The following is a 20148-nucleotide window of genomic DNA, read 5'->3' on the forward strand; positions in this document are numbered from 1 at the left end:
AGCATGAGGAGAGGATTGCTGATAACCTGCAAACCCTGTTTACATTATGATCAGCTGTGATTGAACCACCATGATGGGCTTTTTACCGTGATCTGTGATCAGCTGCATCCGAAGGACAAAGGACCCAGCGATCACAGATCACTGCCGATGCACCCTGCAGGGGGCGCTCAGTCAGTGCGAGCATGGGAGGATGTCATATGATGTCCTCCTGGCAAAGTGCGGCCACGCTGTAGCTGTCAATCGGCTATAGCGTGGTCATGATGGGGTTAAGGAAATGGTGGCTGCGTTTGGTTAAGGAATAACACATCAGCCTATTTTTACTGCCCCATTCCTGCCCTAAAAAAACAAGGAACACACAATGAGGAACGCTCTTGGCAGTACAGAGGGAAGGGGCAAGCACACTGGCAAAACCCCATCATTGGACCTTCAAAGCCACCAGACCACAGGCAAAAAAGTGCATTGTATGCAATGGCTGCTATGGTAGTGAACAAACACAGTAGTTTGCCATTTCTCAAGCTGAGAACAGATAAAGTTTTGGATGAACTCATGGTAGACCCAAACTCAAAGCTCATCTCTATTACTGACCAAATGGAGCCATATACCGTACATGTCTTTTTCTTTTTAAATGTATGCTCCAACATTTAATTTGCCCACTTTTCTAAATGCTTACAAGGTATGAAATTGTATTTAATAAGTAACTATATTTAGTGTTGTTATACATCTCTGCGCATGTGTTTGAAGAAAAAAAAGTAGCTGGATTTCCCCATAACTTCACCATATCATCTGTCAAGCTTTGGTGCTTTATATTTTCCTGAGAGTTCAATTATTTACAATCTGCTGTGGCAGCCTATCACATATGTTTAAATCAATAACACTGACAGGAAACATGATGCACCTCACTCAACCCAATATCCATCTTTAATTAATGTATATATTCATAATGGAATGCTTAAAAGACAACACATAAGCAGTAGGGCAAGAAGGTTTATGATTAACAGGCTGAAACTCAGTGACTCTCAGTTACTATTTTAGTCAATGTTCCTAATCAATATCTGGTGTCATGTGTAAATAATTTACTTCTAGAAAACTCCTCTTCCATTTTATTTGTGTAAAACATCACTGTATACTGAAGTTCATGGTCAACCTTATTAAAGATGTTTCTAGTACTCTCATGTGTAACGAGAATCTACTGTTAAAAAAGGCAAAAATACTAAATCAACATGAGTATATAATTGAAGATCTTCAGAGGATTGACTATTATTCAAACTGATATACTGTAACACATACTTTTCTGCATTTTTTGTGTTTCCACTCCTGTATACACACCATGTTTCTGTTTTGTTTTTTTATTTCTTGCACAGCAAACCCTTTGCATTGCCAGTGACATTTTTAAAATATACATTGCCTTGCTATTTACAAAGAATAAAAAAAACCCTGAAATACTGTATTTTTTTCCTTTGCAGCAAGTTCCTATTATTGTTACATGGGGAAAGAGGATTGAATGAGTTGAAACAACTCTATCAAAGAAAAGGCGGATTTTGTGGGCACAACATTAAGCAGTATTTGAAACGCATTGGCAAGAGCGAACGAAGAGGTTTATGGACTCTACTCATTGATACTTTCTTTATAGTATTGGTGTCCACATGGATCTAATTTATATCCATATCTCCAAGCCTATCCTATTGGGTATCTGTTGATCCTGTCAGTTAGTAGGGTGTTTTGTATGTCAAAATGTCATTTTAACTAGTATATTTTGTAATAAAATATTTTTTTCTAAATACTGCCTCATGTTGTGCCCACAAAATCCGCCTTTTCTTTGATAGGGTTGTTTCAACTCATTCAATCCTTTTTCTACAAATATTGGATGTTGGTACAGCGGGGGTCTTCCCTTTCCATATTTTTGTTACATGTTAAAATGCTAATTTTAGGCCTGAAGATTATGTAAACCTCCCAAACAGTATACATTTTCTGAAAGCAAAGACCCTGGAGAATAAAATGATGGTAGTTGCCACATGATATGTTTTTTTTTTTGTGCAATTTTTTGTAACAAATACTCTAAATGCACACAAATACAATATATTGCCATTTTTTTTGTAAAATATAAACAATGAGTAAATAGACACCATACATGTCAAGCCTTAAAATTGGGCACACCCATGAAATGGCAACAAACTCCAGTACCCAAAATTGTTCATAGGCGTCGCCTTAAGGGTCCTTTCACACGTGCTTGTCCGTAATACGATTTCACTTGCTCATCGGGGGATTGATCTGCTGATGACAGGTCTGTCTCTGCTCATTGTGCGGAGATGGACCTGTCTGAGCCCCGCTGTCCTCTATGGGAGATTAGATGAAAATGGACCGCCTGTCCATTTTCATCCGATCCCATCCAATCCGATTCTCCAGACAGATGGTAAATAGGGTCTCCGTATGTCTTGTTTTTACGGACAGGATCAGATCAGATATCGGCGGATGTCAGTGGACATGTCACCGATGACATCCGTCGCTCCATAGAAGTGAATGGAGCGTCCGATAAAGTCTGCTTGAAAAACTGACAGGCAGACCTGATCGGAGCGCCCGTGTGAAAGGGGCCTAAGAGCCTTTATAGGTTATCAGTTTACTGTTAATGTTGGCCCTAGAATAATTTTTTCCACTCCAATGTTCTTGACAATATCTTACATGTGTAGCACAATTGTTGTTTTCACATGCACCCACTGCATGTATTTGTGTTGTTATGTGTGTATATGCAGGGGTGGGGAAGGGGGGGGTTGTAAAAATTTTGAGGAGTGGTGGAGCCTGCTTTGACATCATCGCGTAACTGGAAGTCCACGGGAAGCCATTTTCTTACTGGCTGGAATTTATGTTTTTAAGGAGCTAGTGCGACATTATTAATGTGAGTGCTATACAATTTTGTAATAAAGGATGTCCTAATAGTTTTACACTATGTTAGGCTTTTTACTCCTATTCCTATTTATGAGTCATATTGATGGAGGCTTAATAAAGCAGATCCAAGTTCTGGATTATTGATGGTGATCGGATTATAATTATTACAATTCTGGGAATTATAGAAGAGGAGATTGTCATGGAACCTTTATGTTGACATGCCATTGGCTGAGAGTGCTGATCAGAGTGTTCTGGTGGGGAGGCCGTCCCCCTGTCAGAGCACAATAGAACAGCAGGGGAGATTGCTGTACTAACTTCAGATAGTATAGAGGCTCCTCCTGATCTGTCAGTTTTTTTTCATTCAGCCCTGCTGGGTTGAGTGAAAAAAAAAAAACGACTAGCGTGTACTCGGCTTAAGCACAGTTCACATTGCTTTACACACTATTAGTGTGAGGCAAACCATCTGGATTTGCCAAGATTTCTGAACACTCCTCCTTTATGAAGTAAAAAACAAAAGTCCTTTTTTCAATCCAAGTGGAGAATCTCCTTAACCGTATATTCCATGGCAATAGTAAAAATGCATTTGTAAAAAACAGAAGATTCAAAGACACGGTGGGTAGAAATAGACAAGCAAACAACTAATGGCCTTCTGTTTCTGGATCGACATTAAAGGTTTTTCCACCTTTTGAAAGTTAGTTTCTTGCATTTAGGTCGTAGAACAATGAGCAAATGACATTGTTCTCTGACCTGAAGAATTGCCTTAACTTTCCAAATGTTTAAAGCAGGCAAGAAGATCTGAACACTCATTAACAATATGAAGAAAAAGTGTACCTTTTTACAAGAATCGAAATTCAAAATTTCAAATTTACTTCAGAAAGAATTTTTTTTATTTTTAAATCTGCTAAGAAGCACTCAAAATCCTAGACATGGGTAACTATTCTGGTTTTGAATGAAAGAAGCAATATTGTGATGTTTTATTATAGTTATGTTCAGTTGATTGATGTAATTTTTTTCATTGTAATTCTTTTATTTCTACTCTTCAGTTAATTAATTACGACTCCATGGCTCAATAGTCTCTATTTGTAAAGTCTACAATTTACCTGACAGTGTTATATTTATATTGCATGTTCTTTTTTGCTATGAGCTGGCAATACATGTGGCCACAATGAAAATGAATCCAGCAGTACAGGTTTCCATCTGTTAATCACTTTTTGTGAATAGTGGTCAATAAACAAAATACAGATTTTCTGTATTAAAACTGGTCCAGTATCTTAAAAACCCTTGTAGATCAGTTGTAATATAACATGCGTCTGCAAAGATAGCTCTAGACACTAAAGTCAGACATTTACGATGAGATGTCTCTCATTAAACCCTGCTGACCATAGGTGAGGGCAGCCTATTGCATTAGAATGTGCAGCCCAAAGCTCAAACACATATACATGTGTGTGCATGTGTATATATACTGACGGTGTCAGTAGAGCAGTGGACACTGTCAGCAGAGCAGTGGATGGTGTCATAAGGTCACAGATTGGTGTCAGTAGGGCAGTGGTCGGTGTCACCAGTTTTATTATTTTATTTTTTATTATTTTTTACAATTTTATTTTTTTAATATTTTTTTACAATGTTTTTTGTAGAAAAAAATAAAAAATAAAAGAGAAATATCAGGGTCTAAACAGGAAGAATATGTGCCACACGGGGTGCACACGCCTTGCTGCTGGCTAAATGAGAAAAATCACTTGATGATTCCATCAATGCTAAACAGTGTGGATGGAAAAATCTGCAGTGTCAGCTATTGTAATATGGTGGTTGGTACTCATGGCGTTTAGAATACCTGAATAGTGCCTGCATCTTTTTCAATGCAGAAGCTGTCTGTCCAACAATTTTCAACCTGGAAAAAGTGTGCTATTGTAAAACATTTTCTTTAAGACACTCAGAATTTCTAACCAATCACTAATCACTTGTGCACATTGAACTTTTTTTAACCCAAAAAAATCTCCCTACTGTGAAAGAGCCAGCTGGTTCTGTTGCTTATTTTATTTTTGGGGAATATTGCTGTTTGTGATTTAATAAAAAAAAGTTGTTAACTACATTACATTAAACCAGGGGTGTCTTTTTTTCAAAGAGGGCCAGATTTGATGAAGTGAACATGCGTGAGGGATGACCATTTTGCCTGACATTCTTTGAACCAATAAAATTCTAAAGCTGCGTACACAAAATCGGATTTTCCGACAGGAAATGTGTGATGACAGGCTGTTGGCGGAAAATCCGACCATTTGTAGGCTCCATCGGACAATTGTTGTCGGATTTTCCTTGGACAAATGTAGGATGGCAGGTTTTCAAACTTTCCGTGGACAAATGTCTGTTGTCGGATTTTCCGAGCGTGTATACACAAGCCCGTCGGACAAAAGTCCAAAGTACAAACACGCATACACCGAAGCAAGGACGAGCTGGAAGCGGTCGGTCTTGTAAACTAGCGTTCGTAATGGAGAATTAACATTCATGACGTGGCAAATTATGAAATGTCAAAATGCAGCGCACATTCTCTTCTTCTTTAATGGGATAATAATGAAGCTGCTTTGCTGGTGATACTGATGGAGTTATTGCAAACAAATTATCAAAGGCTTTTTTTTTTTAGTGATAAAAAGAATATTATCATTTTCCTTTTTTTTTTTTTTCTTTTTGGGCAAGTTACCACAACACCATTATCCAGTAGTTTTTAAGATCAAAGATACAACTATGTTGGTGTCCCTTGTCAATTTTACATTGTATTTTTTTTAAATGTAACTGCCTACTCCCAAACTGTCATTTGAAGTAAAACACATAGCCAAGTATTATTCTACACAATTTTTTATTGTGCATTAAAAAAATAAAACAAATAAAATTAGACATGCTATCTGCCAATAGAACTTAACCAAAAAGTGCATTCTATGCATCCAAAAATATAGAAAATATAACAAACCAAATCATCATTATTCAACCAAAAAATAAATAAAAGCCTCATGCATGTGTCCTGCTTCTTATTATAGGGGGTCAACAATGCCAAGAGTTTGTGAAAGCAGGGGTCCGTCATGCGGAGATAATTCTGAAAATCATCTGGATTTTTCTCCTGGAGCTCCCACAGCAAATGCATATGACATAATTGGTCACGATTAATAAAGCAACCAATTTTTGGTCCAAGAACTCCTCCTCCTCCTGTTCCTGGACTGGACTTGGGTCAAAGCAATAACTCCAAGGCCAATAATAAACATCACGTTAACTCCTCCGATTCTGCAACATGTCTGGCTGACAAACGTCTGTTCAGAAACGAACTGAAAAGCGCTAAATCTGCCCCACCATTGCCATGATTTCAGCCCTACTGTTGCCATGAATGCAGCCCCACAGTTGCCATGAATGCAGCCCCACTGTTCCATGAATGCAGCCCCACCGCTGCCATGAATGCAGCCCCACCGTTGCATTGAATGTAGCCCCACCATTGCACTAAATGCAGCCCCACTGTTGCATTGAATGCAGCACCACCTTTGCATTGAATGCAGCCCCACCATTGCATTGAATGCAGCCTTACCATTGCCATGAATACAGCACCCCCATTGGAGCACCCCCATTGCCATGAATGCAGCACCACCATTGCAGCACCCCCATTACCATGAATGCAGCACCCCCATTGCCATGAATACAGCACCACCATTGCAGCATCCCCATTGCCATGAATGCAGCACCACCATTGCAGCATCCCCAATTGCCATGAATGCAGCACCACCATTGCAGCACCCCCATTGCCATGAATGCAGCACCACCATTGCAGTATCTTCATTGCCATAAATGCAGCACCCCCATTGCCATAAATGCAGCACCACCATTGCACTGAATGCAGCCTTACTATTGCTATGAATACAGCACCCCCATTGCAGCACCCCCATTGCCATGAATGCAGCACCACCATTTCAGCACCCCCATCGCCATGAATGTAGCACCACCATTGTAGCACCCCCATCGCCATGAATGCAGCACCATCATTGCAGCACCCCCATTGCCATGAATGCAGCACCACCATTGCAATATCTTCATTGCCATAAATGCAGCACCCCCATTGCCATAAATGCAGCACCACCATTGCACTAAATGCAGCCTTACCATTGCTATGAATACAGCACCCCCATTGCAGCACCCCCATTGCCATGAATGCAGCACCACCATTTCAGCACCCCCATCGTCAAGAATGCAGCACCACCATTGCAGCACCCCCATCGCCATGAATGCAGCACCACAATTGCAGCACCCCCATTGCCATGAATGCAGCACCTCCATTGCCATGAATGCAGCACCCCCATTGCCATGAATGCAGCACCACCATTGCAGCATCACTATTGCCATGAATGCAGCACCACCATTGCAGCACCCCCATTGCCATGAATGCAGCATCACCATTGCAGTACCCCCATTGCCATGAGTGCAGCACCACCATTGCAGTATCTTCATTGCCATTAATGCAGCACCCCATTGCCATAAATGCAGCACCCCCATTGCCATGAATGCAGCACCACCATTGCAGCACCCCCATTGCCATGGATACAGCACCCCCATTGCCATGAATGCAGCCCCAACGATGCATTGAATGCAGCCCCACCGTTGCATTGAATGCAGCCTTACCATTGAATGAATGGAGCACCCCTATTGCCATGAATGCAGCACCCCCATTGCCATGAATGCAGCACCACCACTGCAGCACTCCCATTGCCATGAATGTAGCACCACCATTTCAGCACCCCCATTGCCATGAATGCAGCACCACCATTGCAGCACCCCCAATGCCATGAATGTAGCACCACCAATGCAGCACCCCCATTTCCATGAATGCAGCACCCCCATGGTCATAACTGCAGCACCACCATTGCAGCACCCCCGTTGCCATGAATACAGCACCCCCATTGCCATGAATGCAGCACCCCCATTTCCATGAATGCAGACTCACCATTGCCATGAATGCAGACTCACCATTGCCATGAATGCAGCACCCCCATTGCCATGAATGCAGCACCACCATTGCAGCACAGCCATTGCCATGAATGCAGCACCACCATTGCAGCACCCCCATTGCCACAAATGCAGCACCACCATTGTAGCACCCCCATTGCCATGAATGCAGCCCCCCCATTGCCATGAATGCAGCACCACCATTGCAACACTCCCATCGCCATGAATGCAGCACCCTGATTGCCATGAATGCAGACTCACCATTGCCATGAATGCAGCACCCCCATTGCAGCACCCCCATTGCCATGAATGCAGCACCCCCATTGCCATGAATGCAGCACCCCCATTGTCGTGAATGCAGACTCACCATTGCCATCAGTGCAGCCTTAGCCATGCCCATCTGCAGCCTGGGAGGGGACGGGACGAGTGCCATACACACATGAGTATTTCCTGTTTACAAGGTGGCCTCTTTAATACAAAGTCCCGCCTCTTATGATGGACAGAACAATGGCCGTTAGAAGATGGGACTTCCTATTACAGAGGTGTAGCTGAAAAACTTATGTGACACATGAACACTGTCCACAATTCTGCTAGCCAGTGCCCTACATTTCCTCCCCCTCTAAACAGACCTGTGAGAAGAAGGACATTTTGTCAATATACAAGATATTCCATCAGCATTCCTTTGCTGGTTCTCCAGCCTGTGTTCTAAATAAAATTTAAAGTCTTGTAGAGCCAGAAACCATCTTGTGATACTTGCATTGTTCCCTTTGTTCTGAGTTATCCACTGTAGTGGTCTACAATCGATTGGAACGTTCTGCTCAACAGGAAATACCTCAATGACTCTAGTGCCCACTTTTTGACCAGACATTCCCTTTCCACTATAGAATAGTTCCTCTCTGCAGAAGTTAATTTCAAGCTGAGGTATGCTACTTGATGTTCTTCCCCAATAGTTTGCTGGAACTTCACTGTTCTTAGGCACACATCAGAGGCATCTGTTTGTACAAGAAGTTCTTGACTAAAGTTGGGGGTTGTTAACACTGGTCTCCTTTGCACCACCACCTATACATCCTCTTTTTTATATCACCCTGCTGCACTTGATCCCCATGATAAGATTAGTAAATTGATTTGATCTTAGCGTCATGTGCTTCTGAGAGCACTTTAAGCCTAAGATGGAGGGGAACAAGCAGCTTTCCAGGGGGTAGATTGGGTGAAACACAAGACTGAGCCTTTAAAACAGAGTGCAAAAGGTCAGGGGAAAAGGCCCCCATTACTTGTGGTGGAGGTGTGATATTGTGAAAGTTTCAAAACAGGGATCAAGGCTGCGAGACAGCGGGTAAGTTTGGCTTCTAGGAGGAAAAAATTTGGGCTGTGGCAATTGGCTGGAGAGGTGGCCTGTAGAAAATTCAATCAATTTGTCACCATTTTTTGCTTTAACAAAGTCATATAAAGGCAAATGGCCATGCAATACTTGAAAAAACTGTCATGATCAGTATCTGAACAGGACTGCAATAAAGGCACATGACTGGTACTGGCCACACAAGGGTTACAAATAGGCGACTGGTCAGCAGTCTTAATGCAGTTCTGGATGTAGGTCTGGGACCAGGACCTAATCTCCTCTGTAGCCCAATCTATGTGTGGGTTATGAAGTGTAAGCCAGGGATAACCTTAGATAAGGGGATAAGCAGGAGATGTTATCAAGTAAAAGCTGATTGTCTCCCTGTGAAATTGCCCAATGATCAGAGTAATAGGTACAGTGCACAAGGTGACCAGGCCCATGGATAAGGGAGAATTTTCAACAGCTAAGACTGAAAAGGGTCTGTGCACCTTAGTCACAGGAATATGTAGATGGTGTGCTAGGTCCCTATCAATGAAGATGCTAGCAGCAGCAGAATCTATGAAAGCTGAGTGGGGCCGGTGCTACCACTAGGCAAACTAGGCAGCCACCTAGGGCGCACTGCCTCCTAGGGCGCCCGGCTTCTGGTGTTCCTACTCTCCTCTGGCTCTGCAGCATGTAACTAACTCTCAGCAGGCAGCCGCTCCGTCCGTCCGTAGTGTTAGAGGCGCAGCAGTGGCAGAGGATTGTCCTGACGCCAGAACAGAAACAAACCTCATCCCATTAGCGCCTCTATGATCAGTGACCTGCTGTCTGTCTCACCAGTCTCTCAGCTATTGTTGATACGTGATTTCTATACCAGGTCATGTGACCCCCCTGTTGTAGAGCCCGCTTTCCCTCCCAGTGTTCTGCCTGTCCTGAACAGCACTGACAGCGTCTCTCACATGCTGTAGCGCCTATTGAAGAGTAGTGGGCATTCAGGGCTTGGTGACAGCTGAAGCCTGGGCTGGAGGAGGCACCGAGGCAGGGTATGAAATTGTTCCTCACACTGACAGGGTCACATCGTCGGATGCAGAGCAGAGCCATGGACCCGGCGAGTGAAACACTGTCACTGACATTGTATTACTGTATATAGTGTATATAGACTGATTTGTCCATCACACTGATGTGTGTCTGTGTACCGAGCACATACCTGGATATAAGGGTTCCTTCTCCCACCTTGGTAGGCTGCATTAGATGGGCACTAATAAGCTGTATTGATGGGCACTGATGGGCTGCATTGATGGGCACTGATAAGCTGCATTGATGGGCACTGCTGAGGCTGCATTTTATGGGCACTGGTGAGCCTGCATTGGTGGGCATGGATGAGGCTGCATTTGATGGGCACAGGTGAGGCTGCATTTGATGGACACTGGTAGGCTGCATTTGATGACCATTGGTGAGGCTGCATTGATGGGCACTGATAAGCTACATTTGATGGGCATTGGTGAGGCTGCATTTGATGGGCACTGGTGAGTATGCATTGATGGGCACTGGTGAGGCTGCATTGGTGGGCACTGATAAGCTGCATTAATGGGCTGCATTGATGGGCACTGATAAGCTGCATTTGATGGGCACTGGTGAGGCTGCATTGATGGGTATAGCAAAGTGTCGCATGTAAAATAGTAGCAGTCATTAAAAAGGTGGGGTATACATGGGCAGGGCAAAGGGGGTGGAGTTCAGGGGTGGAGCCAGGGGGGTGGCGGCAAAATGAGGTTTCGCCTAGGGTGTCAAAAATCCTTGCACCAACCCTGAAGCTGAGAGGTGATAAGAAAACTTGGCAGAACTAAGTTGTGCAGGAACAAATATCTCCTAGGTAAACAGAGTATAAGTATATAAGTTTATCTCCTAGGTAAACAGACACAGTATAGACTACAGAAGCAGACCCCATCTGCACTGGACTCCTGGCATTTCTTGGCTTATTAGGGCAGCTTGCGACAAAGTGGCCATGATTGCCACAGTATAAGCAGAGTCCCTGAGATCTAATTCTAACCTTTTCCCCAGAGGATAAATTGGTAACACCAATTTGCATAGGCCCATCCTCCAAAAGAGGTTAAGAGGGCTCAAGAAGGGTTAATGAAGAAGAAGAAGTAGGCAGCGTACTGGGGGGCAAAGAAGCAAACCTCTCTGTACGCCTTTCTTGTAAACGCCTGTCTATACGGATGGCAACTTGCATGGCTTCATTCAATGACTTTGGTTCAGGGTAGTGTACTAAGGAGTCTTTGATGGGGTCTGATAAGCCTAACCTGAATCGGCTTCTTAGAGCAGGATCATTCCACCCTGAGTCAGGTGCCCAGCAGCGGAAATCAGAACAGTATTTCTCAGCGGTGCGTTTATCCTGACTTAATGGCATAAGGTTAGTTTCAGCTGAGTGGGCATGGTCAGGATCATCATACAGTAAAGGCCTTGAAAAAAGCTTCAACTGACCCTCTGGCTGGGTCATCTGTGGGGAGACTAAAGGCCCAAGACTAAGGATCCCCCTGCAACCATGTAATAATCAGGCTGATCCGCTGTGCTTCAGAACTAGAGGAACTTGGCTTAAGTATAGCATATAACTACTTTTAAAGTTGGAAAACATATGGGGGTCACCAGAAAAGTGATCAGGCAGGTTAACCTTGGGCTCTGGCTCCTGCGTTACTGCTGGAGGTGCGTTTACACGCACAGGCAGTTACTGGACTTGGCGTGTCAGTTTGCAAATTTTCTCAGCAAATAAATGAACCTATGTAGAGCACTTTGTTGAGTACAGTAGAGCACTATGTAGAGCCCACAACTGAGTGCTCTGCGCCCGAGTCCACACTTTTTTGAAGCCAATTAGAGCAACAGTGTCTAACCACGTGCTTAAAAAAATAAACCCCCTTGGAATCCATGCGTCCAGTGCCCTGCATGTAAATTGGGGGCCGGGTGCATGGATTAGGGGGGTGGCACCCCTAATGGACAGGCCTCTATTGGTTAGTACCCAATTATCAACAATGCAATTCCTAGCCTCTGAATTGTGGTCAGGTGGTTGGAAAGGGCAACTCATGGATAAAGGATAGGGATCCCCAGCATCTTTTTTTCAGTGTGTGTTGCAGGAGACATGGAGTAGTTAGGAACATATAATAGGGTTTTAGCAGGGATAGCTAGTTGCTGCTGCTGTATCCTGAAAACTGCTATATTTACAATGAGTCAAGACACACAGGGGTTGATTTACTAAAGGCAAATAGACTGTGCACTTTGCAAAGTGCAGTTGCTCAAGAGCTTAGTAAATGAAGTAAGGCGTCACTTTGCAAAGAATACCCAATCAAGTGCAAGGAAAATAAAAAAACTGCATTCTTGCTCTCACATGATTGATGATGAAAGCCAACAGAGCTTCTGTTCATTTACTAAGCTCTGGAGCAACTGCAAAGTGCCCAGTCTTTTGCCTTTAGTAAATCAACCCCACTCATTGTGTGTTGGACAACCTTAAAGCATATAGGTATAGAAAACAAAGTCTGTGCAATAAGAGTTAGTGGCTGCTGGTGATTTCTGAACACTGCTAGATCTATAATGAGTCACAAACATACTCCCTGTGTGCTAGACAGTTCTGAAGCAAATAGGGATAAACAAAAATCTGTGCAGGAAGTACTGATTGCTGCTAGCATTTGCTGAAAACTGCTATATTTTCATTGAATCACAGACATACGACTGTGTGTTGGACAGTCCTGAAGCATATCAGAATAAAAAAATGTGTATGCATGGAGAGTTTCTGTCATTCAGTCAGTGTGTGTTGGGAACATGTGGACTAGATAGGAAGAGATCACACTCTGTTGGGAAAGATACCTTTTTTGTGTGTCAGCAACAAATTCAGTTGATCTTTAGCTGCTGCCCCCCCCCCTTGTTATTTTTTTTTTTTTTTGCGCTTTAGTATTTTTTTTTTTTCTTTTTTCATTGTGTGTTTTTTACTTTCAGTTAGGATTAAAAAACAAACAAAAAAAAAAAGAAAAGAGTTTGGGGTCTAGTGTTTGGTTAAAGGGCTTACATACGTGTGGCTGGTGTGGACCCTGTTCAAAATCCAACTTAGTGAAAGTGCATAAATAACATGCATGTGGTCACTACAATATATAATTTTTTTTGAGTGAAATAAATAGTGAAAGTGCTTAAAGTGCTTAAATACTGTACACTGCACGTAGTCACTACAATATTTTTGTGACGTTTTTCAGTGGAAATAATTACACTGTAATGCTTATTTTTTTTATTAAAGGCTGGCTGGTATAGGTCCTGTTCAAATGGTGTTCTAGGGAAAGAGCTGAAATACTGTGCGCATAGTTTCTAGAATATTTTAATGGCTTTTTGGCCTGGATGGCTTTTCTGCCTTTTTTTCAGTAAAATAAATATACATTAATGTTATTTTTTATTTTTTTATTAAAAACTGGCTGGTGTGGGTACGGTTCAAAATGAGACCCAGTGAAAGTGGTTACATACGTACATGTAGACACTACAATATTTCAATGGCTTCAGTGAAATAAATACACTTTAATGTTGTTTTTTTAGCAGTTGGCTGGCGTGTATACTGTTTTAAATTGGGCCTGGGGAGAAAGTCACTACAAATTTATGGTGGCTCTTTTCAGTTGAAATAAAGAAATATTGATTGTTTTTTAAATTTATTTTTTTATTAAAAGCAATCTCGTGTCTCTTCTGTTCAAAATGGGGCATAGTAAAAGTGTATGAATACTGTGGACAACAATATTGTGGTGACTTTTTTCAGTAAAATAATGTTGATTTTTATTAATTAAAAGCTGTTTGGTATTTGTCCTGTTTAAAATGTGGCCTAGTGAGAGTGCTTAACCCCTTGACGAAAACCGTATGCACATACTTGGCCTAGCTGAAGTGGGTCTTCTTCCATGGGACCATATTTGTGCACATCTGTTTGTGCTGGGAGCCCTCTGCATAGCGTGCTCCCAAAATGGAGACAGAGCTGTCACTGACATTGACATGGTCTCAATTACACGATTGACATTAAATTGTTTTAAGGTGAAGTAAATACACTTTAATGTTGTTTTTTTTTTATTAAAAGCAGTTTGGCATTTTTAAAATGTGGCCTAGTACAAGCTCATAAGTACTGTATCTGAAGTCACTACAATACTTTATTGGTCTTTTCAAGAAAATAAATGCACTCTAAAGTTGATTTTTTGACAGGTGGCTAGTGTGTATCCTATTCAAGATTCAGCCTAGTAAAAGTGCTAATATTTTGTGAGTCACTATAATTTTTGTTGCTTTCTTCTGTGAAATAAATACACTCTAATATTGATTTTTTTTTAAAGCGACTGGTGTGTATTCTGTTCATAATTTGGCTTAAAGTGCTTAAATGCTGTGCACCAAGTCACAACAATATTTTGTTGGATTTTTTTTTTAAATTTTGATTTCTTAACCTGTCTGTTTTTCCCCTGTGAAAATGTTGTCTACTAAAGCACCCTATAGAGTATGCATTGACTAAACAATTATTCTGCCTTTTTCAGTGAAATAATGCACTTTAATTTTGATTTAATGGTTAAAACCTGCCTGGTGTATCCCTCTTTACATTCAGCCTACTAAAGCTGTTTACGTAGTTTGCAGCAAGTAAAATATTTTTGGATTTTTTTCTGAGAAATAATACTCTCTAAATTTGATATTATAATTATACATAAACTTTGCTGGTTTCTCCCACCTAAATTGTGGCCATGTAAAAGTGCTTACATAATGAAGAGTGAGTCTGCACATTATTTCATTTAAGTGATACATTTTAGCTTAGTGTTTATTAGACCACATCAGGCAATTTTCGCTGCCAATTTGTTCAAAAGCTGCCTTTATTGTCTCAGCACCTCACTAAATCCTTAATCCCCCTCCCCCCCCAAAAAAATAAAACACTGTGCACCCAAAAACACTGCACACTCTCACATCAAGGTATTCTTCTTCTTAGTCACAAGTTCTTCCTGCTTTGTTGAAGACCCACACTAACATGTGCAGCAGGGAAGGCTAGTACCTGAAGGGCATGTCAGGCCACCTCCAGCCAGTGATCCAGCCTGGACACCCAATAGTTCATGAATGTAATTGGTAAGATAATGTGAACCTAAAAATTGCCCGCCATCATTCCAGGTTATTAAAATGTAGACTCTTATTTACAAATTCCCCCACTGTGAAGAAGGACTTCTCTGTCATGACAGGTGCAGCTTGACAGGGTGGCATATTGGACCACCTCCAGCTAGTGTTCCAGAGCTCATGGATATGAGTGCTTGCAGGCATTTTACTTACAGCCTTGCCATTCCTACCCACTAAGATTTATTGGCCAGGGCAGGAATGACCTTATGATGAAAAAATGACCCCCAAAATTTGTAAAAATACCATTTTACATCTATTTAAAAAAATACAAATCTGCAAATATTGATAAAAATAAAAAATATAAAAAAAATTGTTGGCAAGGAGGAATTAATGGATCTGGACCAGTATTTGTTTCTCGGCAGAACTATCAAAGGTGTGGTTAAGGTAAGGTTAAGTGAAAAGAAAAAGCAAGTTAGAGTTTAATAAAACAAAACAAAAAAAAATTTGAATTTTTTTTTTCAAAGCCCCCCGCCCCCCACGTACAGTACACACACACACACACACACACACACACACACACACACACACACACACAAACTTAAAGGTGCATATACAGTGTGTCTATGTTTGAAAATATGATTTTACAGCACATATTAGGAATCACAACAAATGCCGGATTGAGAGCAATAATTCTAGAGTCATCATTCATGGTTAACCCCTAAATGACTACCTGAAAAAGCTTTTAAACATGGCCTATGGACGATTTTTGATTTAAGTTTGCAATTCTTGGACTTTACAAGGGGCCCTTCAAATGGCTTCTTGCTGAGCCACCTGAGATGTTGAATAGCTTCCTGTCTGATCTCTTGGACAATCTTGCATTGTTCCTTATTTCTGGTGAACCTTGAACTCCTAGCTCCTCCCATTAACTTCTTATTTAAGCCATGCCTTTACACTTCCTGTTTGCCAGTTTATTGTGCTCTTCTCCAGCCAATATCTTACTCCTTTCGCACCTGCTGCAGTCTGTATCTCCACTACAACCTGTTACCAAACTTGGCTTGTTCCTCGATTAAGCTTCCTTTTGATTCCAACCTGCAAACTCTTGTTACTGACCTTTGGCTTGTTACTCACTATGCTTCTGCTTGATCCCTACATGCTACATCTGCTACGGACTCCAGCTTGCTCAACTGTCTATCCTGAGGCCGCAACATGGCACTAGCACACAGAAAATTCATTGGGCACTAGAGAAACTAAGGTATTACCTTTTGGGTAGATGGTCACATAATTACAGACCAATCTCCACTACATTGTATGTCTCTCATGTGAGGTACTAGCTAGCAGCATTGTGGATGGGGATGATATGTGGCACCCAGGTTTCTCACCTACACATAATGAGGGGTTCCAGGACTTATGACTGATATGGAGAAATATTCGCCATATCCTTCTAAAATATCAAAATAATACCTCCTGCTCTGGGTCCTGGATCCTGAAGGCTTTGTAGGGCTTTAGTCCACATTTTACCTGGTTGCCAGATTTGGTTATTAGACTTAAGCCTAGTACATACTAGGGCTGAACAAAAAAAACCTGACAGCTCAGGAGGAGCTACTGTACTAATGATCCAACGTTAGTACAGCTATCTCCTATGCTCTGTCCAACCTGCAACCTCTTGTTACCGACCTTTGGCTTGTTACTCACTATGCTTATGCTTGATCCCTACATGCTACATCTGCTACAGACTCCAGCTTGCTCAACTCTCTATCCTGAGGGCCGTAACCCAGCACTAGCACACAGCAAATACATTGGGCACTAAAGACACTAAGGTATTACCTCTGCTTGATCCCTACATGCTACATCTGCTACGGACTCCAGCTTGCTCAACTGTCTATACTGAGGGCCGCAACATGGCACTAGCACACAGCAAATTCATTGGGCACTAGAGAAACTAAGGTATTACCTTTTGTGTAGATGGTTCAGATATTTACAGACCAATCTCCACTACATTGTATGTCTCTGATGCAAGGGCTTCAAGATGTTTCTGGCTCTTCAATACTCAGTAAGTAGGGAATACTAGTGGATGCATGCACTGTATGATGGAAAAATGTGCTTCTTGCTACAGATCTGAGCAGAGGGTATGTGAGGTACTAGCTAGCAGCATTGTGGATGGGGATGATATGTGGCACCTAGGTTTCTCACCTACACATAATGAGGGGTTCCAGGGTTTATGACTGATATGGAGAAATATTTGCCATATCAGTCTAAAATATCAAAATATTAACTCCTGCTCTGTGTCCTGGATCCTGAAGGCTTTGTAGGGCTTTAGTCTACATTTTACCTGGATGCCAGATTTGGTTATTAGACTTAAGCCTAGTATACACTAGGGCTGAACAAAAAAACCCTGACAGATCAGGAGGAGCCACTGTACTAACGATCCAGTGTTAGTACACCGATCTGCCCTGCTCTGCCCCCCCTCGCCATTGGCTGAGAGCGCTGATCAGGATGTCTGCCCATTTCTATTGAACTGCCTGCTGCCACCCGACATTCAACCCGTGTGTACTAGGCTTTAGCTTTGTACAGTCTTTTATATATGTTATATATATATATATATATATATATATATATATATATATATATATATATATATATATATATATATATATATAAATGTTGCTCAGAGCTTTCTCTCTTGCTCTCTCTGCTGTGGAAGTCTGCTGCTGTGTTAGAAGGTTGAGTGTTGACAGAACACTAAAAATGTACATGTGCTGCCTGTTAGTTTTGGGAAACCTATTAGGGGACACCCTGTTAGTCAGGAACTCACCTAAGTTTAGTTAGCTGCTCAATGCAAGCAGTCATTTTGTTTGTTTTATACAATGGATTTGCTGTACAAAGTCCTCCTGCAATGAAATGTTTGCCACCTTGCTGAAAAAAAAATGCAGGACAAACCTGCTTGGGCTGTTCTTAAGTCTTCCTTACTTATGCATGATTTACTGCTGCCACTGCCAGGTGAGCTTGTTGCCGTTACCATCTATTTATACAGTATATATTTCTTTCATTGGTGGATTACTTCCTTTTGAGCATTCATAGATCAGTAACTAGTGGTTTTAATGATTTTGGTAAAACTTCTCATGAAGCAGATAATGGCATGCCTCTGAATAGCCACAATCTATGCCCTGCAAGGTTTAATTACTTTCTTACCACAGTACACCCTAGCATGAAAATGCCTTGTGCTGTGAAGTTGTTTAATAACATTGCAGCAGGGATTTGTGAATGTACACCTCTCTGGTTCTCAGGCCACTCTGTCAAACTGACAAGTTATTCATAGAATTATATTAAAGTTAATTGATGAATATCAACACTGCTAAATGTTGGTCTAGGTTCCTCTGGAATTGGTTAAACTGTTTGCACCTACCTCTGTCAGAACAAAAGCTAACAAATAACAGAGCTAAGTGAAGGTGACTGATAAATATACACATAAAGCTAAATACAGATGAGAGCTAAAGCAGAAAATCTACACTGAGATAAAATTGTAACACTAGGTTTATAAGGCCACTGGCTACCATACTACTGCAGCCAGAGCTAATAAGTACCTAGCTCAGACTTTCTCAACCTTTTCAACACAAAGGAACCCTTGAAATAAATTTATCGGGAAATCCCTGATAAGAATTACCATATCTACAGTTCATGATACATTAGTGTGATGGTCACTGAGAAGAATGCTCCTTAAGATTGTGTTATTTGTTTAGAATTTTCCCTTTGCAGATAGCTAAAAACATCATTGTTGTCAATGGAAACCTATCTGAGAGGCAAATATTGGTCACTGCTCCAGGAACCCCTAGCAACCTCTGGAGGAACCCTAGGACTCCACGGAACCCTGGTTGAGAAACCCTGACTTAGCTGGAGGCCTCAAATAATAAATAATTAGGTTTTCCAATTTATCCATTTTAATATAGACTTAATTTCTGTGGCTTATTGGCTTACAACAATGCAATACTTTACTTTGTCATTGGTTTAAACCATATAATCTGTGTAATTAATTTTTAGCAGTACCTAAACCAAGGGACCGAACCCTGTAAGAAATGTACCACACATTTGGCATCTACCTGTGTATTTAACAGATTTATAGAATAACAATAAAGGATATTTGTAATTTTTCAGGTTTAGTCACCCTTTATTTTTTCCCCTGTTCCTTAGGTTTTACAAATAAAATACTTTATTCCATTAAAATGGAAATAAATAGTGTTAACTCAAATAAATAAATAAATTACATAAATACTGTATACATATATATTAAATATGGGGCATAGTCTCAATGACTAAGGCAGCATCAATGTAAGAATTGCAGTATTCGTGATAATTGGAGAAAGTAATGTAACTAGGCAACCATTAAATGATTCCCCTGAGATTAAAGCTTGCAGAAGACCATTCTGGCTAATATGCCTAGCAATATACAATCAGGGAAAATAAACAAAAATCAGTGCATGGCATTCAAAGAATGGGATGATCTGGGAAGAAGTCAATAGACAATTAAACAGGAACACGCAGTAATTGTATAATGTAAAAGATCCTGGAATTTTCACTGGCCTTAGATTCCTGTGTACTATTATGACAAATACACTTGTTTTGCTACAGCACATTTCTCATGTTTAACACTGCAGCTGGTAAGGTGATGCTCTTAGATTTAAAGCAGATATCTAAATATCAAGGAAAAATTGATCAGATTCCAAAAGTAAAAAGTTGGCAATAGGCACTAGATTATAGTCAGACAATAAGCCAATATTATTTTCTTGAACATTTGTACTTGTACCTGCTTGACCTACTTCATGTCCAGCAGATACTGCTGGTTCCAGTCTTGGTTTGGCGAAGGATAGCGCTTGGTTAGAAATATCCAATTAGATACA

The sequence above is a fragment of the Aquarana catesbeiana genome, linkage group LG04 (assembly GCF_042186555.1).
Source record: "Aquarana catesbeiana isolate 2022-GZ linkage group LG04, ASM4218655v1, whole genome shotgun sequence".
NCBI classification, from domain to species: Eukaryota; Metazoa; Chordata; class Amphibia; order Anura; family Ranidae; genus Aquarana; species Aquarana catesbeiana.